We start from the raw sequence: 22,680 nt of genomic DNA, 5'->3' as shown, positions 1-22,680 counted from the left end.
CAGCCAAGGACAAAAAAGGTCAGGAAAATAGTATAAACTGGTATATTTTATTATAAAAGAAAATATTCCTGTTGAATACAAACACACCAAAAATGTTTAATAAAAAAACAATGTCCTCTGTGCATGTGTGTGTGTGTGTGAGAGAGACAAAGCACATGATTGTGTGTGTGTGAGAGAGAGAGAAAGCACATGATTGTGTGTGTCATAATGTTTTTGGACCATCTTTATTCTGATGACAAGACGGCACGCCAATTTACATAATTCCCACAACCTCCCTACTTCATCCCCTCCGCAAGATAATGAGGTGTTGCCATGGACATACAAATTAAACAGAGTGCTGCACACTCACCCAATCAGGAGTACAGAGGAATGTACACATCAAACATACACACACACACACACACACACACACACACACACACACACACACACACACACACACACACACACACACACACACACACAGACAGACACAAACTAGCACCTAAAAATGGATGACAAGGGAGAACTCACAACACAAACTTCAGAGACTAGCCTGAATCTCTTCTATCTCTCTAAAATCAGGAAGGAGGACACGTTGTACCTCAAAACTTGTGTATGTGGGAAAGAGCAGCCTGAGCAAAGAGTTGTGCTCTGTAAGAGCGCACACTGCCCCTCTCTCACTCTCTCACACTCACACAAAACCATAAATAAGGTGTCTAGACAGCACAGTTGTCAGTCTGCCCTCTGGTGTGTTGAACATACAAATCAACAAAGTGACAAAAGACGGGGGGGTTAATACATATGCATGATGTGTGCACTCCTTCAGGAAAGACTGATTCATCCGATTACCTCGCCTTGCTGGGCCTTACACACACACACACACACCTAAAGGTATTTAAACAGTCACCTACTATTTTCAACTCTCTTCCTCTTCCTTTCACGTGCACTTTTCAAACCATATTCTGCCTTTAGAAGAGTGCAAGCAGCGATCAACATCGGTGGCTATTCTAAACTTTTACACTGAAAAAAAGGGACTGGCCATCTCTTGGATTTATGTAAGCATCTTGCATGTATTTAACACAATTGCCTCATGTTTTAAAGATAAATGTAACTATATAGTGTAAAAACTACATGATATGCAGAAAGGGTGTATTAAATTGTTCATATCATGTTCAGGTGAAGTAAGTCAATAAGATAGCAACGTTAAATCTCGTGAAACCACGCGTGATTTCATCTCGCGGGCTTTGGATCGTGGTTTAAAAAATGCATCCATCTCAGTCAAGTCGAGCAGCCAACTCTACGTTTTTTGGTATGTCTTGATTTTTTGAATTAATATTTACCATATTTCAGCCAAATGTAGTTAAACGTCTAAAGTGCCGCCATGTAACATGCTAAAAAAGAGCCGTTAGCTTATTTGCTGTTTTATCTGTTATCAAAGAATTGGCGCTTTTTCATTTGAATTTGTCTTTGGCACAAGAGCCGTAATATCACATTAAACCTAATTACGAGGCACTCATAACATAATTTGGTTTTCTGTGTGAATAGATTTGTCAACTGACTCTTCAGTTACATTGTGTATTTACTGCACCGTGGTGTTAGTGAGATTTTGGACATCGAACAGCTTTAGCTAATATCATCAGCGGTATTATGCTAGCTTACATCCCTACCCCTCCTGCCCTCACCTGCTGTCCTTTTGTTTTTGTTTTTGTTTTTGTTGATGCACATTGAGAGACCACATCTATTCTGCATTTCACCAGGAGTCAGCTGATGGATTGTGGGTTCAAGGTGTTATGGTAAGAAAGTATATTCTATTTTCGCTTAAGGTTTCTGTAACTTAATTATAATAGGTTTTTTATAATTATTAGGTGCATGCATACTCAAATAGACCACCCTATTAATACAACTGAGAAATCCAAAATCTGCCATAGGTTTAACTTATACCTGTATGTATTGTCAGAAAGGTGATTACTGGACTCACATTAATGCACACTTGAACTAAAATGAGGTTGTAACTTGTGGGTTCTTGGGTTGCAAATCAGAAATAAACATCTTTGGATTTTTTTAATCCCATAAGATCTGGAAACACAGTTTTTATTCAACAAAACATTACATTATTAACAAAGCACAGTGCCTGCTGTTATTTCAAAATAATTTTATGTCATTTCAGATGAAATGCAGCATTCCAGTGCATCCCAACCATGCCTTTACAGTCAAGGTTTCTGACGGAGCTGAGTTTCTCTCTGACAGTCTGCTGAAAGTGTTTGCAAAGTGATCGGGGGAACAGGGCACAAAGCTAAAGGATGTAGCTGCCATGATGACAGTAAGAACTTTAAAATTCTTTAACTACAAAGTGTATATGTATTGCATTAGGTCAGTAAAAGATTTTTATGCTGCATCCATTGAAACAGTCAACTATTACCTGTGAGTACTGATTCCACCGAAAGGATGCCATAATTTTCGTCATGCATTTACTGGCCCACTGAGAAAAATTGATCTTTTTAAAAAAATAAATGTTCTGGAAACTATATATCCATAAAGTTGATGTCAAACAGGAACTTTTGATATTGCTTTGTAGATGCTGGTGTTGCATGTTGACTGGTTTAAGTTTTGGTCTGGGATCATTTTCTTCTGTGCTACTGAAAAGTTCACAAATCTCTGTTTTCTTTGTTATAATACTTTAGGATGACATTAATGCTCAAAGGGAGTCTCATCAAAGTGCTCCGCATCTGTGTGAAAGACAATTGCAACATCTTGGTGCAGGAGTTCATGGTGAGTGTTTTATGAGTAGATTGTGGCTTTGCAACATTTAAAAATGCATTTAGTTATCCACTTGATCCTCATTGGACCAGTTAGGACCAGTAGTCCTCTTTAATAATTTGAAGTTCACATGAGGCCTGGTAGTGAACTCAGCCGCCGGCCCTTGAGGCCCCACCCCTGTATTAGGGGTCACATCAGTGTGAAAAAACTTTAAATTTGTCATTCTAGTGAACAAAGGAAAATCCCACCAATATTTACATTAGCTTTTGTTTGAAAAAAAAAAAGACCAACAGCTAACCAAATTGTGGGGCTGAAAGTCTAAATTCTAACATCTTCTGAGTGACAAAACCTGGATTTCTGATGGGCCGGTGTCTTTCTAAGAAAAACTAATGTAAAGCATTTGAAATTATGTTTTTCACCCTCTCTTAGAAACTCTGTTAGACCATGAATGGCAGCATGGCAGGCCACTCTTTGGCTATAGCTATTTACTATGTTGCTTGCATTGGTTTAAATTACTCTAACATTAGAACTGGTAGATTCAAAAGAGATGAGTTTAAAAAGGAATCTTAAAGAAATGTTTTGTGTTTAACCAGGACTTGACTGAGGCCACTGCACAGATTGAGAAAACCACAATGAACATCTGTCTCCAGAGGATGCACCAGGCAATGACTTTTCTGACGTTGGCATCATCATCGAGGGTATAGTAGTTCTTCAAGATCTGGATAACGTGACCTTTGCAGTAGCCATGCTGTTTGGACCTTTTTTATTCCTTCAATATGAGTTACCCATCACAACTCTGCTACACTTTTGAGGTGATTCAAAGGGTGGTAATGGAGTTGGAAGCAACTCAGCTCTCAAGAAAAGCTCACAACTAAGACAAAACTGCTCCTGCAACGAAGCTCACTGTTATGCATGTGAGGTGACCAGCTCTAGGTGAGAAGACATTTAAATCTCACACTTGTTCTGCTGCATTTTTGAAGCTCAATTCCAGGAACAGATCGCAGGGTTCATTTTTATATACACTGCAACTGCCATGAGGACGAGCCGTTTTTTTGTTGTTGTTGTTGTTTGTTTTTCCTTTTGCTCTGTACAAGTTCTCTGTCTGTTTGGCAGCATTTTTAAATTTCTCTTTGTATTTTTTCTTTCTTTTACTAGTGAAGAGATGTAGCATGAACAGTTATGCAGTCTAAATATCCCATATGGGTCGTGTGAAATGGTATTTTCAGTTTCATTCAGTTGAAGTAAGGAACGTTGAATATTTCTAAGTGTGCTGTTTTGAACCAAGATGTCACAGTATGATCAGTGCTGTAATTTTTGACAGTCACTGTATCAATGTTATTTTTGCATCTCTTGAATAAAGGTTTTGACCTGCAAGTGCTAATTTCTTTAGTTATTGGGGTAAAATGGGTAATGTTAATAGGAAGGTGTTTGCCAATTCAGTAACCTAATTTAATGTTAATGGAAACTAACATTACCTCAAATTGTTTAGTTATAATTGTTGTTTAACTGAATCTTGACGTTAGAGGCCTTAAATAGAATGTTTTGTATTGTTCTTTCCCAACATTTTTCAAAAGAAAGAGTCTAATTTCTTTGCTGTGATTGATTCCAGAGAACACGGAAGAACTGACATTATTTAACTGTTGGTTTATATAGATTCAGTAGTGGAGTAATGTCAGTTTAATTCTTTACCTACTGTCAATGCAGTGAAATTAGACATTTTGTTTTGAAAGGTTACTGGTGGATGCCAGCAACCATCTTGGAAGAGAACAATATAATCTGTTATAAGGCCTCCATTTGAAAATTGTGTATTTGATACTAGAATATAATAGCAAAATGTAATTTGAAGATAACATGTAGTATTTAAGTGACCAAGTAGTATTGGGTAAAAGTTATTGAATGGTGTTGGGATAACGTGAGAAAATTGTGAAGGATTAAAATATTTCAAGAGCTCAAATTACTTCATCAAAACATGTTTAAGTCACATTTTATCAACACAAATTGCACAGGTTTATTGAACATGAATAAATTGTGTTAATTTAACTCAATTGTTTAAGTTGCTGCCAAAGCAAAACATCTGTGTGCAACAAATGTCCACCATTGAATTAAGTAAATCCAACAACATATTTTTTTCAGTGTAGGTCAATATGCTCAAGAAGTTGTTCCTGTGTGCTCGGAAAAAGAAATGTACATTTAAGCATTCAATAAAAGCTCCAAAGCAACTGATATCTTAACCATGAGGAGATATCATTTTGCATTAACTTTTTGATTCCTCCACTGAGCATCTACTGGTTCTAGTTTGTTATAATAAAACAAATTCAGCATTTCCACTCGTCATCACTGAGCTGTGAATATTCGAAGGCATCCTGAGAGCAAAACAGAAGCATTTTCATTAATTAAACCACGATATTCAATCATTTTTAAAGCAGCTTCAGTAACTCTGCATATCTGGGCTCAGTTTTCTGCATTTCTGTTTATATCAAAGCCCATGAACACATGACGTTAAGTAGCATTAACACAACAGGGGTGGGAAAATAGTTCCAGTTTGCAAGTGTACCATGAATAAAAAAGCTCTTTCACAAAGCAAACTTGTGCAACTTTGAAAAACTTCAGCAGGTATTTATTACTGATGGGATGAAGCATGCAAAACAACATGTATTCTACATGCACTGCTCACATAATCACACACTCTTGAATCAAAAGTGAGACCTTTGCACTGAAGAGGTGGGATTTAAATCTCTTATTTAACTCAACCGGGCAACACCAGCTCTCGGCCAAGAAACAAACACACACACACACACACACACACACACACACACACACACACACACACACACACACAGTCTGGGTAGCCTGAGACTCTCATTGTTATTCTGCACACAGCTCTGGTCACAGATGGGGCCAGGCAGGAACGCAGACACACAAACACACACAAACACACACAAACACTTGCGCAAGCACAGCGAGGCACAGGACACATTATAAATGACAAATAGCATACAGGCTTTACTCACAGAAATGTGCATGTACGCATAATTGCACACAGTGTTACGCACAAATGCATTCCCCTACTGACGGCAAAATATCTGCCTTCATTAAACAGACAGAGGAAGGCACGACTAACCGCTAAAAATAGAAAGTACAGACACATCAATTGAGAACTTTTAATGAACCGCCCTGACAGCCACATGTGTATTTTTGATTTATGCTTAACCTTTCACCACCATAAATCCACGTGAAGGACAAGAGGGTCATCTAAGTGATAGTTGTTTTGGGGGTTTTTAAGCTGCAACTCTCCACTAGAGGCTGTCAAACATGATGCCAGCGACTGGAAAAAGCACAGCTTCACCGACAGGAAAGTCCTGTAATAGCTGAAAGAAACCCTCTGTGCTCCTATCTTCTGGAGGCCAGTTGATCAGCGGCAAACTGTGAGGAGTCAAAGGGCCCACTCACTGTCTGTGTGTGTGTTTGTGTGATAATGAGCCTGAGTCCTTGTGCAAAGGCACAGAATTGCTGACAGTTTTTTGGAGCAGCTGACCAACCTCTCACCCCCCAGATATCATCGGTGTTTCCTCCACAATGCTCCACTTATTCCTTTCTTTCTCGTACAAAGTTCACTTAACAGCAAACCGATTATGAATGATGTGCTTTCTTCTTGATTACGTGATCACGCACAGTAGATTAGAGCAGCTTGAGAGTTTCTGCTACTTTAAACACAGTACCATAATGCTTTGGTTTTGTTGTTTTCCTTTACTCTGGAAGGGACTAACAGACTGTATGATTGATATAAACAACATACATATTTATCTCTGCCAGACTTTTCAGATTAGATCCTGCACTATATTGTCAAAAATATCAGCCTTTACAAACATATGACCTTGAGTGAGATCACATTCTTAATCTATAGAGTTTATTATGATGTCGCCACAGCGGATGCAGATATGAGTTCCACAAGGTTTAAGAGTGTTTATGGGAATTTTTGACCAGAAGCACATTTGTGAGGTCAGACACTGATGTTGGATAAGAAACCCTGGGTCTCCAGGCTAATTCATCCCAAAGATGTTCTGTTGGGTTGAGGTCAGGAGTCTGTGCAAGCCAGTCAAGTTCTTCCACACCAAACTTGCTCATTCATGTCTTTATGGACTGTGCAGGAAGGGACCATCCCCAAACTGTTTACACAAAGTTGGGACCATGAAATTGTCTAGAATGTCTTGGTATGCTAAATGGTAAATGGCCTGTATTTGTATAGCGCTTTTACTAGTCCCTAAGGACCCCAAAGCGCTTTATACAACCAGTCATCCACCCATTCACACACTGGTGATGGCAAGCTACATTGTAGCCACAGCCACCCTGGGGCGCACTGACAGAAGCGAGGCTGCCGGACACTGGCGCCACCGGGCCCTCTGACCACCACCAGTAGGCAACGGGTGAAGTGTCTTGCCCAAGGACACAACGACCAAGACTGTCTAAGCCGGGGCTCGAACCGGCAACCTTCTGATTAAAAGGCGAACTCCCAACTCTTGAGCCGTGATCGCCCCACGGCTGAGGCAAGACCAAAGTTCGTCGAGACCAAGACAAGACCAAGACCACGTAAACGTGGTCTCGAGACCAAGACCGTTCTCGAGACATCCAACTCTAACACCATAATCGTCCCTCCACCAAACCTTACACTTGGTGGAGTACCGTTCTCCTGGCAAACCCTGACTCGTCCATCAGATTGCCAGATGGAGAAGTGCGATTCTTCAATTCAGAGAACACGTCTCCACTGCTCTACAGTCCAGTGGCAGCATGCTTTACATCACTGCATCCAATGCAAAGTATCCGATGCTTTGCATTGCCCTTGATGACGTAAGGCTTGGATGCAGCTGCTCAACCATGGAAACCCATTCCACGAAGCTCTCTACATACTTTTCTTGAGCTAATTTGAAGGTCACATGAAGTGTGAGGGCACTATGCCTCAGGCGAGGCACATAGTGCTAAGCATCCGATGACCTCGCTACATGGCCTACCTGTCACAGTCTGCGCTGGCAGACCGTGTGGAAAGAGGAGGAAAAATATAATTTAACAAAAGGCGAACCGTTTATTTTTGGCTGGGAAACATGCACAAAACAAAAGGCAGATGCACACTAAGGCAAAGCTAACTAGAACTAAACTGGGAGAAACTAAATCCTAAACACATGAGACAAAGAACATAAAACCTTGAACATGATAAAACCTGAACATAAAAAACCTTGAAACATGGAGGCATGGAAACATAACATGAACTCAAAAGACAAACTGACAAAGAATAAATGAAAACTCACAGACTATATACAGACAAGAGGTGATCAGGGGAAGTGTAAACACACAGGGAAATAGCTGATACAAATGAAGATGACGCCACAGGGAAGCAAAATTAAACACAATAAACATGGAACATGAGACTGTCAAAATAAAACAGGAAGGTCGAGGACTAAGACACACAGACTTGACATGGTGATAGTTAAGGAGAGGATGAGACGGGAACACGGAAGAGAGGGAGCGAGAACAAGAGGGACACGATGGGAAAGAAAGGGAGACAAAGAAATCACTGAGACACACAAAGGGCGAGAGAGACTTAAACACAGGGGACTTGACAGACTCGCACACTGAAGACACGACACCCTAACCCACGTAATGGGGAAGACACAGACGTGGGAGGAACCTAGACAGACAAGAACTAAATAAGGAAACAGAACTCAATATCAACAGAACTCACTGAAGCCTAAACTATACAAACAACACAAAGAACATCATAATACAAAAAGGCATGAAACTCAAAATGCTGGGTCAAAAGACTCAGTCCATGACACTACCACTTCAAAGCCCTTCCACTTTGTTATAGAGCTCCTGAGAGCGACCCATTCATTCACTGACGTTTGCAGAAGCAGTCTGCATGCCTAGGTGCATGAGTTTATACACCTGTAGCCATGGAAGTGGTTTGAACACCTGAATTCAATTATTTGGATAGATGAACAAATACTTTCGGCATTATAGTTTATAAAACCTATACGTTTATGCATTGTCCTACAGGGTGACAACAATAGCCCATCATCCATTTACAGCTGAGAGGTAAAAAAAACACTTATTTGTATGAGCCGCTTGCCTGTATCAGGAATATCCCACACTCTTACTCCGTGTTTGCCCCATCCAACCTTGAAAGATAGGAAACTTGCTTCCTCACGCCTTAAAAAAACCCCATCTGTAGGTCAACATGATGTCCTTGTTGTCTTACCAAAGTGCACAAAATATTTATAATCTGTGTACCACTTCTGTATAAGATACATGCCATGTATTTATTAAATAAAAGTCACTTTTTTTTAAGTTAAAACTGACCTTATTCCTCATTTTTAGTCACATATAGACGAGTTCAGTGACAATGTTCAAATTAAACATGGCAAGTGTTTCAAATAATGACGAATCCCACAGGTCTTTTCTACTTGGAGGTATCCTTGAAGTTAATGACTTATATTTCTAATATGATCCACAAAGACACACAGCATGAAGCAAAGGAGTCAGTTTTGTCTGTAGGCTTGATTAACTGTCTGTGTGCTGCAGTAATGATGTTTAATTCAAAATTTATGTTAAATAAATGTTGTGTTATCGGGCCACAAGTTGTACTGAAAGGAGGCGTTTTGTTGTTTAGGAGTGTGGTTTGTTTTATGTTTCTTATGATGTTGTAAGCTACTTTTGCTCGTGTTTGGTCTGTTGTTGACCCCTTGGTTCAGCCTCTGCTGTAGAGAACAAAGAAGTTATGCATTCAAAGTTGCAGTGATGCGTAAAAAACAATTTTTTTTTACATCTTTGATTATTTTTTGGTGCGTCTTCCTCTTTGCGCTGAACTCCACTGAAGTTCCCTTTTCTGCTTAAGCTGACATTTCAACCAATAAGCATTCTTCCTGCACAGCGTCGTCGCTGTGGGTCTACACACTGTTAGTTTTTTGGATTCTTCGAAATCTCTCTGCAAAGATGAAGACTTATCCAAAGTCTGTTTTAAAGGTAGGGTGGCTATAAAAGCTTGGTTTCCCACATGTAAAGGACCTATGATGGAAGTTATGGAGTTGCAAATGAGCACAACTTAGCAGGGATACATTCAGAGATGTATCCTTTCTAGTTGGCACAGTAGCTGCAATTTTGTGTTACTGCCTTCCATAAATATAGAGATTATTTATGAGGCTTAAAACGATATTAAAACTAAAATAAAACTCGACAAAGACACTGAACATTTTTCTTGGCAGTTCATTTAAAACAGCAAATTCCAGGAAAATCCTCACACTGCAGAGGCAATGAAGTATTACAAGAATTATAACATCACGCTGACTGCAAAGAGTGAATGTTTCACTTTTTTGCTTCATCTTCGATTCGCTTTGTTTCTAAAAACTATTTATTTGCATTTCTCTGCTTAGTAAAGACTCGGTCTTAATTACAAGTGAAGGCTGGCAGTGGGTCCTCTGCTCAATAGGCACATCCGTGTAACGCCACAAACAAGTGTTTACAGCTGCCGATGAACCAAAACAAGCCAATCTGTATACACCAACACACACACGGGTACGCACAGCCTGGTCTTCATCCGGCAGTGCTGGCACAGCGCCCTGAGACGTCGGCACTCATAGCGGGCACAAAGGAGGGCAGGAAGCGCAGACGAAAGACAGAAAGAAACAAAGAAAAACAGCCAAAACAAAAAGAAAAGAAGCGCAGCAGACGGCGGGACGACAGAGAACTCAAGACTGCTGAGAAATAAATGTGAAAAAAAAGAGTACCTCGGCTCTGATCCACGCCACGCTGGGAGAGGAGGAGCAGGATATTGCTCTTGATTGCTACAGGGTCCACCTGTCTGTCTGTCTGTCCGTCCTTCTGCCTGCCTGGAGCGTTGTCTGTGTGTCTGCCTGGCATCAGCACCTCTCTGTGTGTCTGATGTCTCATTTTTTATAAGCCTTTATGCGCCGGTCACTTTCCTTTTTTCCTTACATCTTAGTCTGCCACCCACTTTTTTGCTGCGTCTGTGTGAATCCTTGTGCGTCTGTCTTTTTGTCTCTCTCACCATGCTGCTCTGTTTTTGTCTTTCTCACTGTCTGATGTGTCTCTCTCTGCATATGTCAGTGCGTCTGCTTTCTTCATGCACAGATGCAGTCTCACACCCCCCATTTTTGCAGACAAACGTGCACATTTTATATTTGGCGGTTGAAAAAAAAGATGCAGTGAAGTTTGACGGTTAATAAATGCAAACGCAGATGTTGCACACATGACAGCAGCCACCTTGGAGGTCATGCAGCGGCACACAACAAGCCAACAGAAGAGGACGTCTTCTCTTATGAAAGTATTTCAGATTATCGACCGTCCTCGGTGTCCTTGCATCCCTCCATCAGAAGCTTGGACTCAAGCCAAGTCGGGCACCCCCCACCCACACCCACACGATCTCCACTGTTCAATCCCAGCATGCCTTGGCACAACACTGGGTGATTACTCTCACAGCGGTAAAACAGAAGAGATGGAAAGAAAGACAGAGAGCCTGGATCTCTGCCATGTCTTTCCTTGTAGTGAGCTAATGAAGCAAGAAATGCTTGGATAGACTTCAACCATCAACACACACACATACGGTGAGCACAACAGCCCTCGCCAGCATAGACATCATGCATATTGAGCATGTCTTTCATATTTGTTCTAACAAGAAAACCCAACATGGCGGACAACCACCAACCTGTCCAAACAGCGACTTCGTTAGCATGCCTTTGTTCTCCATAAAACTGTGTTTGGCTCCTGCTTTGATTCAAGTGCTTTTTAAAGGGAGGGTTGTTGTGCAACTAGGAAGTAAAGTTGGGGGGGGAAATAGTATTTGTTGTGTTCAGTGTGAGCATCTTTACCTGGTAATGTAGGCAAAGTAGACCAATGAGTGGAGGGGAAGCAAGTCTCTGGTCAGCTGGCTGAGAGGTTGGCTACTTGGAACTGGAGCGGGGAGAAGACAACATGTAACGGTGCAAAGACAAAGAGAGTGTCCTGTTCCAGGGATAATTCAATCCACATTTCAGATTTAATAGCAAATGATCATTCATTGTGACAGCCTTGATAAATGTTTTCAGAACTCTGCTGAAGTCCTGAGTCACGCTTCAAATGAACAGTAGGTTTAGTGATTTATTAAAACGTGCAGAAATCACATTTAAATATAGTATATAAGAAAAAAACAGAGTTTGGTACGACCACTTTTATTCTTCAACACAACCTGAGCTCTCTTAGTCAACCTTCTTCTAATTTTTTAAAGTAGTCTTCAGGAATTTATGTTAAATAAATGAGTGAAAAATGAGCCATTGTCCAAAGAAAAACTTTCAGAAAGCTGGAGAACTATTGCTCAAGACTGCACTTAAAAAATAAGAAAGTCTGGCTCCTTAGAAACTAAATATAAGGAAATAAGAGGTGGCTGAAGCGTTCTGCACAGTAATGCACAAGTGCAGAGCAACTATTTGATTTTCAGATAACGTTACAAGCACTAGAACATTCGGACAGAGGTGCCAGGTTGCACACCAAAGAGAAAGACATCTGGAAAACATGTTACACTCACATTTACAGAACTGTTTGAAGGACATGCACAAATGCTTTACTTAACCAGGAGGAGTCGCTCTTGAGAAGACTGTCCTGGACGGAGACCAGCAGGGCAATTTTTTTTCCTGCGTTTTAATAACTTGCTTGTGACTTTTCATTTTCTGCATAAGTATTGCAGATAATGCTCCACACAACGGTCAGCAATTAGCACAAATCTTTCTGACCTAAATGCACATTGGCCAACCTTTCTTAGACTGTAGCTCAGGGGTGTCAAATATACAGCCTGTGGGCCCTCCAAAATCCTGGAGGGCCCGGATATCCCAAGTTGCTGTGCGTTACTCATGGGCATAATATATGCTCTCGATCTGAGCTATTGCAAGGAACTGAAATATACTTTCGAAGTCTTTCAGAAGCTGTTGCTTGATCTTGATGGACTGAGAGCAAAAGTAACAAGTCTCAAGAACAGTATGTTCTAAAGATGTCACTTGTTTTGAGCACTAAGAAATTTTATTCAGATTGTGTTGCTTTGTATTTGGAAGTCCACTGGGAAAAAATGATAGTGTGGATAAAAAATGGAAGACACTAATTTTTTTCTATCTAGTTATTTTTAGATGTTATATTCAAGAAATGTGTCTTGACAGTTGTTGTACTACCCTGTCCTTAACACTTATCCTGCATTTAATCCTCAAAGAGATGTGCTGATGAATGAACCAGCATTATGTTAAACATGTTGACTCTGTTTCAAAAATTGTTAACCATTTTGAGTCCTGTATGTGTAAAATTAATCCTAAATGTGTTTACTGCATGAAAGTTTGAACACTGAAAGTTAACATTTACTGAACACTTAGTACAAATGTTTTCTAAGTGGATTTCTGGTTTATTTTCACTGTTTAAATATAAGGTGTTGAATTGCCTAAAGTAAAATATAAATTGTACAAACTGTACAAACAATAAAAAAAGTTAATTGCTTAAAAATGTTGAATTCATTCAATTCTTAGAAGCTAGTACAATAATAAAAACAAGAAAAAGCTAAAATTATGATGATAATGAAGAAAATCAGCTACTTAATATTTTAAATGATGAACTTAAAAAAAATGTTTTCGTAACTACTATCATTAATTACATAACACTTAAAAAACAGTTTTGAATAATATGGAAAAAAGTTGGAGAAACATAAATTTTTTGAGTAAACAAAAACATGTTTTTAAGTTACCAATTATTAAGTATATGGTAATTAAAATTACCTTTACTTATAGAGGAAAAGTTCATTCCTCTAACTCAATGTAGTTTGTTGGTTCAACGTAATTTCTACACAAGTTATCTTAACGCAAAAAGATTAATGGAAACTGTTGCGTTAATTTTTTTTGTTAAGCTTAAACAATAGTTTTTAGAGTGTGGGAGCCGGAACATGCCCAACGATTTGTCTAACCCGACCCATGTGACCCATTGTAATGTATGAAACATTTCAACATGAGGGGAAATGTCTGAGCATTTCTAACTGAGACTAGTTGTTTGAATCATTAAGACATGAAATACCAGATGTTTAGTTTCAAAAGATCTACATGTGAAATGTTTGTACCTTTCAAATGTGGTTTGATGGTCAATTAATTCAATTCATTTAGATTTTTAAAAAAGTTGATTCAAAATTTACTTGAAATATATCCACCACCTGTTTTCTTACTCGATCGCTGAACAAGAAATAATGCTTTTGTTTGTCTGGCAAATTTTTAAGGTAATAGGAGACGGGATTGTGTTTTTTTTATTTTGCAGAAGTTGATACAACCCCCTTTAAACATTATTACTTGTACAAAATAGGTTGTATGTGGCCCAAGAACTAAAACAATGTTTTCCACCCCTGAGCTAGAGAAAACAAACAAGTCACCTTAATATCTCTACAACTTAATGAGTTGCATAAATATGAGCCTTTAAATTTCATTTGTGTTGAAAAGAGCCACCATGCTCCACTGGTTTCTAGTTTTGCAACAGTCTAAGCCCTGGATCTGACAGTGGTAGTGCTACACTGACTGATATGACTGATAGGACAGACCAACTTCCCTCAAACTCTTAACTAAAAACGGAAGAAAACAGAGTCTCCTGTACTGGTAGATAATTAAAGAGAAACATGGCTGTCTACATAAAGCTGTTCTTAAGGCTCCGATGTGACCGACTCACTTTTAAACAGCTAAACAATCTCCAAGCAAAAATAACAGACCACCAAAGCTCTTTACAGATTCTTTACTTTGACAGATTCACTAAGTTAATTCACAGGGACTGTTTAAGCGGAGAATTTAAACCATAAATCAACCTACCTGCCCTGTGCTCCAGCCTTAAGTCACCTGACCGCCTTTAGCGGCTGAAATAATGGATGCTCAACATACACAGCTCGCCAGAGGTAATAAAAGGAATAATAATAATATATTAAATAGACACGTTTGACTGTGATGGAAGAGAAAACTTTATTTAGAATATTTTAAAGTAAGGACGAGTAATATCAGTTTGGCTATTTTAGCATGCTAGCGTGCTCACAGTGATAACAGCCTAGCATCTTGTGTTAGCAGCCAAGGCCGCAGGGTGGAAACGTTAACTAGGACTGAGTATATTAGAGAACTGGGGATACAATACAGATAGTTAAACAAATACAATATACTTTTCATGTTTGAACAATATAATTACGTACATTGTACTAACATGATAGTATATTGTACAAACATATAAAGTATATGAAAGTTAGTATGAAAGTTAGAACAATAAACTTTTCACGTTATAACGTGATATACTTCTATTTTTCTTTTGCCTGGGTGGCAGCTCTGCGCTTGCGTAAAATATTGATATAGAAGTGCAGTATGTACTAAATTGTGTTGATTGGCATGTCTGGTTTTTTAAAAAAAAAAAAAAAAAAAAAAAAAAAAGCCTATGCACATTTAAACGACAGAAGTTGACCCAAAGTGCACAATAACACTCCAGGTCTCCGACAAATCTATTTTCAAAATACACGAAAAGCTGAAAAGTGTGTTTTGTTGTATTATTAATTTTATTGTTGTGGAAAGTATAAATCACAATCATTTCATGGTCATTAAAACGTGTTCAGAAGTGATGACTATTCATCATCTCATAAATCATGACACACTGCTCTTCCCTTCATAAGCTGCCTTTATGGGTTAAAAGAAACAATATTGGCCTTATATTTAATTGGTATGTGATCAATGCCAAAACGTAAGCAAGATTATTGAGGGACATTGGCCTGCAGTGTTTTCAGAATAGTACATAAATAGCTGCTGCTTATTATATGTTGCTTGGTAGCTTGATCTATTATAATAGCTTTTATCTGCAAAAATAATAAAGCTTTAAGGTAAAGATGCAATAGAAAGTCAAATCCAAAGTGCAGTGAAGTAGATGTACTGTATGTTAAGCCTGGAGTTACCACTTGTGCTCACTAGTAGTACCAGCAGACATCCAGACAGAAACCCAAGATTTTAGATTTTTTTAAATTATTATTTATTTCCCTCAAAACAGGAAAAACTAAACTTGCCTCTACTAAATCATTCATCTATCCAGCAGTTTTTAGATTAAACATAAAAGAAATAATAAATAAACAAAATGCAACACAGAGGTTAAATCCTAAATATTCACAGTAGGCTGTGCATTTTAAATGATCACAATCTTTTTCTCAGTAATCCAAACGCACCCCTGTGCGAGGCAAGGCAAATTATTGACTGACTATTCAAAATGTAAGATTTCCATCCATAGCAGATTCATGTGAATCGTAACTGCTGGCAGTCCTGAGCAAGTTGTAAACAAGTGCAAAAATCCTTCAAGTCAAAATAATTCAAGAGCGTTAAGGTTCACCGTGTGATTTCAGTCACATTCATTTTTTTGATTTTGTATAAAGTGCCATTTCTTCACAATTTTATACGAGGATTGCGAATGCTATAAATGAATTATGAAGATCTTAACGTGATACAAAACGTATCCTGGAGCAAAAATTAAACAAAAGTAACAACAACAACAACAAAAAACAAAATCCAGGCACCTGTTGGTCAGAGAAAATAAAACAACATTCAAGTAAATTTAACTTCATTTTTAGAGTCGAGGTGACACATCCGAGTGGAGATCAGTGGTTTTCCTTTCGTTTCCACCTGTCGGCCCGCCTGTCTCCTCCGCTCTCTTCTGCGCCATCTGTTCTTTTCTTGGACTTCTTGTGTTTGTGTTTCTTCAGCTCTCCGTCCTGCGGCTGCTCCGGGGTCGCCTGCCTTTTCTCTTTTTTTCTGCCTTTTTTGTTTCCTCTCCTTCTCTGTCCTCTTGTCGTCTTTGCTGTTCCCCTGGCTCGCTGACGAGCCGACGCTGCTGCTTCGGCTGCTGAGCATCTCCCCTTCCTCCAGATCCTTCCCTCCACCGAACCAGTTTTCTACTCCATCCACTTTATAATCAGCCTCATGCTCCCACCAGGCACTTCCTCCCTGCACAGCCATCATCCCTCGATTTTCTCTCCCCTCTTTGCCTTCTTTGACGAATTTCTCAGCCTTGTTTGGTTTACGCTCTTCTTTTCCAGCTTTGCTCTGCATTAACCCCAAATGAGGGGAATATCTTTGAGAGTATCCAGGAGATTCAAAGGGGAGCAGGTCTCTGCCTTTACCCCGGCTGTGGGAGTGGTGTGTCCCTGGAGCTCTGTCTTTATTTCGATCACTCCCTGATGAATCTTGGTGGTTACTGTGGTAGTGGCTGTAGTTTTTATCTTTGTATCTGAGATTCAATGATGGGTCTCTGTGTGTTTTCTGTGCATCTTTTTCAGGCAGGTTGGGTTCCCTGCTTATTGTGTTGCTTTCCCTATTTCTGGCACTGGTGAATTTCTTGCTGGGACAGGATGAACTCTTGTTGCTAGCCTGGCTGCCCCCGTATTGCAGATCTGTCCTATCTGCATTGTGTGATGTTGAGAAGGAGTAAAACTGAGAGGAGGTGGGGGAGAGAGGCAGTGCGTTTTTGCTCTTTGTCCCGTCTCTCCCGCTTCCTTCCTCTCTTGTTTGTTCTTTTGACCTTTTCCTCTCTTGTTGCCTCTCCCTCTCTCCGTTCCTCTGCCTGTCCATCTCTCTCCTCGTCTCCCTGCCTGCATCTGCAGACGTGGTGCTTACAGCTCCGTCTTTGCCACTAGAGGGAGCCACACTTCTGTGTGACCAGGAGCAAGCAGAGTCTCTCTCTTCTCCCTGCCCTCTCTCCCTGCTGTTCCTCGTCACCCTCGGCTTTGTTGGTCACTGACGGTTGAGGCAGAGTCAAAGAAACACGGTCAGTGTGAACTCTGACTTTTCCTTCATCCTCCTCATCATCTCTCTCCCATGTTGATCGGGGTGCCTGGGAAATAAAAGTAAAAATACAATGTGACTCAGATGTCATGACTTTTTTTTTTTTTTTAAGGGAGTAAGTCATAGTAGCTTAAGCATCATTAGTTAATATTAATCTCTGGCACTCTTCCTCATGTAATCAGTTGTCCTGTCTCCTTCCCTTAACCCACAACTGGTTGTGACAGGTGACTGTTAAAAGGGAGTTTTTCCTTTTTGAGTTTCTTTTTTTTTCACTGCCACCGAGTGCTTGTTCACAGGGGGTTATCTAATTAGGGCTTTCTTTCTACTATTGTAGGGTCTTTACCTTACAGTATGAAGTGCCTTGAGGCAACTCTTGTTGTCATTCAGCACTATATAAATAAAACTGAATTGAGTGACAGAATGGTGGCACAGTGGTTGCCTGATACCAAGATCCTATATGTGAATCCACCATCTGGCCGGGGCCTCACTATTCCGATTCTCCGGCTTCCCCCCGCAGTCCAAAGGCACGCAGTTAGTAGGGTTCTACATTGGTTGGATGGATGAACTTAGGTGGTGGATGCTTATATAACCTCGGCTGACATACACACCTGAACGTGTACCAGCTCCGTCCATCTTTCTTGGGTGTATTTCTCCAACGTTTTCACCACTGTCCTCCTCTGATGACTCTCTTCTTCACGGCTGCCCAACACACATAGACAAGATTAAATATCACAGGTAATCTAATAAAAGAAGATATACAGCTGCAACACTAGATCTCTTTAGTCTTTAATTGCATCCTAGGATGTTGTTCTTTAGTCTTTGTAGATCCCTGAGGAGAAAATTACGTCCTGTGTTTTATGTGTTAGGAGCAGTGGGCAGCCACCCTGCAGAGACTAACTCGAGTAACAAGCCAGTGACTCAATTGAAGACCTGAGGAAAATTAAACTAGCATGTTTTAACAGTGAGGAAAATCTGAGATCCAAGAATGCATGTGAATGTTAGACAAGGTGCTTGCTGTGAAGATGTGATAAACAAATAGCAGCCGAGCTGGTGGGAAAAATGAAGATAAATTGATTAAGACTGCAAATTCTGTGCAGCTCTGATAGGAAAATATTTCCCTGACTGTTAAAGACCAATCCAGGGTATTATGTTCTTATATTACAGGTAAAACAGTGTTGAACTTAATTTACTTATTAATTATCTAATGTAAAAAAACCCAAAACTATAGTAATCTAAATGGCTGTTCAGATACATTTCGGGTTTTCTACCTGCTTCCACTTTTTCCAGTGAAAGCAAATACTGTTGTTCTTCGTTTAGGAACAGTTTAAACTGAATACACACGTTTAGGTTCAGCAGTTGTGTTCAGACAGAAAAAAAGACATGACGATGTCACCACAACTTGTAACAACTTGGTAAGGTCTGAAAATGTACTTTGATCTAGACTTCAGAGAAACGCAATCATATTTTATTACCAGATCAGATAAGATAAGATTATTATTTAATCTAAACATTTCTTGGAAAATGCAGCTACAAAGATTAAAATGAAGACAGTTAAGAGAAAAAAATGAAAGCAGTAATGTTCTGACCTGCCATCACCCAGCTTGGTGTTAGGTCCATCTTGGTGGCCTTCATTTTTGCTCCTTGATGAGCTGAACCTCAATGTACCTTCCTCCCTCGTCATCATCTCGACACCTTCCTTTAGCTCGTCCCTCCACGCTTCTCTGTTTTCTTGCTCCTTCTGCGAGTCTCCCATCTCTTGATCTTTGTCGTCCTCTCTCAAACTCTCTTCTTCCCCCTTTCCTGTCTCACTCTCCTCCACTCCTGTGAGCGCACAGTGCCATAAGTCTAATTCCCCCTCGTCTTCATCGTCTTTTCTTTCTCTGGTGTCTTCCTTCTCTCCTGCCTTCGTTCCCTTATCATCTCTGAAGGTAAATTTGTCCCATGTCAGTCTTTTTTCTCCCTCACCTTGTATCAGTTTGTCTTCAGAACGGTCCTCCTGGTTTCTACTGGATTCCTTTTCATTTAGTTCACCTCTGTTGACCCTCTGCGCCTCCTCTCTATTTTCAGGGTAATTTTCCTGCGCCTTCCCTGTAACCTCGTGTTTTCCATTGTTCTCCTCTGTCCTTTTGCCATCCAGGTTGATGTTGATGCTTATCTTCATCTGCGGTTTCACCTTCATCCCTTCCTCCCAGATGTCTTTCGCTGTCAGAGGCCATGTTTTCTTCTCTGACTTCTTCTCCATTTTTTGCTTCTCTTTGTCAAGTGGTTTCAGGAATTCACTAAGACGGTTTTCAGGCTTCTCTGCTGTTTTCGTTTTCAGGTGTTTGCCACTTTGCATCTCACCAGAAAGACTACCATCCCTTTCATTCTTCACCAGATCCTCATTCTTTCTTTTCCTATTCTTCTCTGATCTAGAGTCAGGAGTTTTGCTGCCTCCAGGGTTTTCTTCTCGCTCTTTGCTCGTCCCGTCTAGCTCTTTGTTGGGTTTTGCTTTGTGCTGTCTCTTCCCATCACTAAAGTCTAAATCTTTGCCTCTTTTCCAGCATTCCTCTCCTTCTGAATTGCTTCCTATGAATTTTCTTTCAGGTTGGTCTTGTTTCAGGACAGTTTGGTCTGAATCTTTCTGTACTGGCGTACTATGCTTGCAGGCCTTTGGTTCACTGCTGTGCCTCCTTTGTCCTTTCTGCTGTCATCTCTAGAGCTTTCAGCATGAGGGGGCGAAGTCTCCTGTCCACTGTCTTCAGGTTGTTTCTTCTTCTTCTTTTGTTCATGTTTCAGTGGCTCTAAGCTCCTCCAGTTTTTTCAGTGGTTTATTGTCTGTACTCGGTCCTTGCAGTTTCATTTCCATGCTACTCTTTGAAAGCGTGACTTGTTTATGTCTTGACTTCTCATTGCACCTCTCAGTAGATGCTCTTGGCTGAGCTCTGTCTTCAGATGGCGTGGAGCGACCGTCACTGGACGACTGAGATGGAGGTGATCGGCTGTCATTAGCCTTATAAGACATAGAGGAACTGCTGTCACTGCATGACTGAGATGGCGTGGAGCGACTCTCGCTTGAAGAATGAGATGGGAGAGAGCGACTGTCACTGGATGACTCCGACGAGGGGGAGCAGCCATCCATCTCAACAGGGCATCTATCTTGTGGTTGGTAGCGAGACTTTAAGCTGGCTTGTGATTGATTTCTGCTTCTGTCTGTGCTCACCCACTGAGGGGGAGGAGGAGGAGGAGGAAGACTGAGTAGGGGAACAGGCAGCTGGTGGAGCTGGTGATAGCTGCTGAAATATTTCTCATACCACTCTTTGTACTCATTCTTCCACTGCAGGTAGCACTCCCTGTCCAGCTCCAGGCTGTTTGCTCGACTTGTGCACGTGTTTCTGGAAATACTGTCCTCAGAGCGTGCCGCTTCCTTCCCTGAGCGTTCTCCCCGCTTCCGGGAGTGGTTGCTGCTTGAAGATGACTTCTTGCTAAGATGGCGACTGTGATGGCGGTCCTTTCTGCCTAATAGAGACTTGGACCTGGAATGACGAGCCCTTCGAGGTGAAGACGACGAGGACGGTGTAGGTGAGCGCGAGCGTTTATAACCGTAGGTATAAGAGCTAGGCTGGCGAGAGCGTGTGTGCAGGTCTCTCTGATGAGAGTAGGGAGAGCGGTGTCTAAAGAAGAAGACAAAAAGAAAACACAAGACAGTTTTCACTGTATGGAAAATACATGGTTATTGGTTGGTGGGTGTTATTAGGTGGTTGTGGAGGAGTGGGTCGCTCACTAACAAGAAGGCCCCTTCAGTCTGTACCCTTGGGCAAGTTACCCCTGAGGTATGTGTTGGAGTGTGTGTGTGATTATTAGAAGGTGGAAACAATGGAGAGCTACAGGTACTCTGGCATTTACCTGAATGACAGACTTGACTGGAGGACCAAGAGTGATGCTGTGAACAGGAAGGGAATGAGCAGACTCTACTTTATGAGAAAGCTCTGATGTTGGAGATCTTCTACCAGCCTGTGGTACTGATAGAAGATCTCCATCATCATGAGTGGTACTGCTATTGTCTTCTGCTCTCCACCAGAAACAACCCATCTCACCCACTCCAGTCTACACTACTGAAGCAGGGGAGCTCTTCTTCCCTCAAACTAATTCAACCCCACTTCCATAAAGAATGCTTCAGGAAATCATTCCTACTGTTCTCTTAGGTTTATACTGTACATACTATTTTTAATGACATTTGTACTACTCTACATTTGTACTAAATGTTTTTATATTATTTATTTACTCCACAAATGTAATGTGAATTTTCAGGTTTTTAAACATAACAATGCTGTTGGGTTTTTTTTGCTCTGTATTTGTCCTGCATGTTTTTAGTATACAAGTCAGTTTCTGTCAGTCCTGAAGATTTTCAATTCAGGATGGTGCAAAACAGCAAAATGCAAAATACTGTAAATAACATTTCTGTAAAAGGGCCACAAAATACCTTGATCTGCTTCTGGAGCGAGAGCGAGACTCAGAGCGGCTTGAAGAGTGAGAGTAGGAGCAAGAGGCCTTGGTTGTAGAAGACTTTGAATGTGAAGAGGAGCGTCTGTAGCCAGATGCTCTTTGAGGTGACCTGAGTGACAAAAAGTGACATGTAAAGATATAAAATATACATTATGTTCAGTTCATCATGTACATCTATAGGATAGTATAAACATAATGCTGTAAGCAGGTACACACCTCTCTTTTTTCTTTCTCTGATACTTGTACCACTCCTGGGGAATGAGGCGAGGGATGGGGGAGGAGGTGGTAGTAGAGGAGCAAAGGGATGGGATAGGGGTACCCTGGGGGGCTGGAAGGGTCCAGATGGGTGTGGCAGGTGGGTATCCAGGAGGGTAAGTGCTGTGCGACTGTTGAGCTGATAAGTACGTGTGAAAAAGTGGGGAGGGAAAAAGAGGTGGTGGAGTATTTGAATATGAAGAGGAGGATGATGTGGAGGGGATGGTAGAAAGCTGCTGGGTATTAGATTCAGTCTTTCCTCCAGTGAGACAAACCAAAGATGAAGAAGAGCTATAAGGAAGGTACATGAAAGGTAAAAGATGTCAGTGTTTAAAGAGTGGAAAAAGGAAAATACAAA

The 22,680-nt window shown here is 40.6% G+C and overlaps 1 long non-coding RNA gene and 1 pseudogene across 5 annotated transcripts in view; one reads left to right on the top strand and one right to left on the bottom strand.

Moving 5' to 3' along the window:
• The first annotated feature begins 1,000 nt into the window (after positions 1-1,000).
• LOC309704858 lies at positions 1,001-4,113 on the top strand. 4 transcript variants are annotated; one of them, XR_014276390.1, is made up of 6 exons: positions 1,001-1,037; positions 1,159-1,291; positions 1,712-1,775; positions 2,150-2,302; positions 2,664-2,751; positions 3,333-4,113. It is a non-coding gene; the product is annotated as an uncharacterized lncRNA (long non-coding RNA). The 4 variants fall into 4 exon arrangements; XR_014276391.1 differs by having other exon boundaries at positions 1,009-1,291; positions 1,740-1,775; XR_014276392.1 differs by having other exon boundaries at positions 1,009-1,291.
• A 10,578-nt stretch (positions 4,114-14,691) lies between these two features.
• LOC309705702 overlaps positions 14,692-22,680 on the bottom strand; it is a 32,995-nt pseudogene continuing 25,006 nt past the window's right edge. The window contains exons 15-19 of the transcript XR_014280861.1: positions 22,284-22,613; positions 22,045-22,176; positions 19,169-21,235; positions 18,191-18,281; positions 14,692-17,631 (exon numbers count right to left, since the gene is read on the bottom strand). The product of XR_014280861.1 is annotated as an uncharacterized misc_RNA (transcript). The remainder of the gene's footprint in view (positions 17,632-18,190; positions 18,282-19,168; positions 21,236-22,044; positions 22,177-22,283; positions 22,614-22,680) is intronic.

Source organism: Aulonocara stuartgranti, assembly GCF_965226115.1.
Source record: "Aulonocara stuartgranti genome assembly, chromosome: 4".
Classification (NCBI taxonomy): domain Eukaryota; kingdom Metazoa; phylum Chordata; class Actinopteri; order Cichliformes; family Cichlidae; genus Aulonocara; species Aulonocara stuartgranti.
Note: the sequence above shows the minus strand (reverse complement) of the source record. Positions and strands in the feature narration are given on the sequence as shown.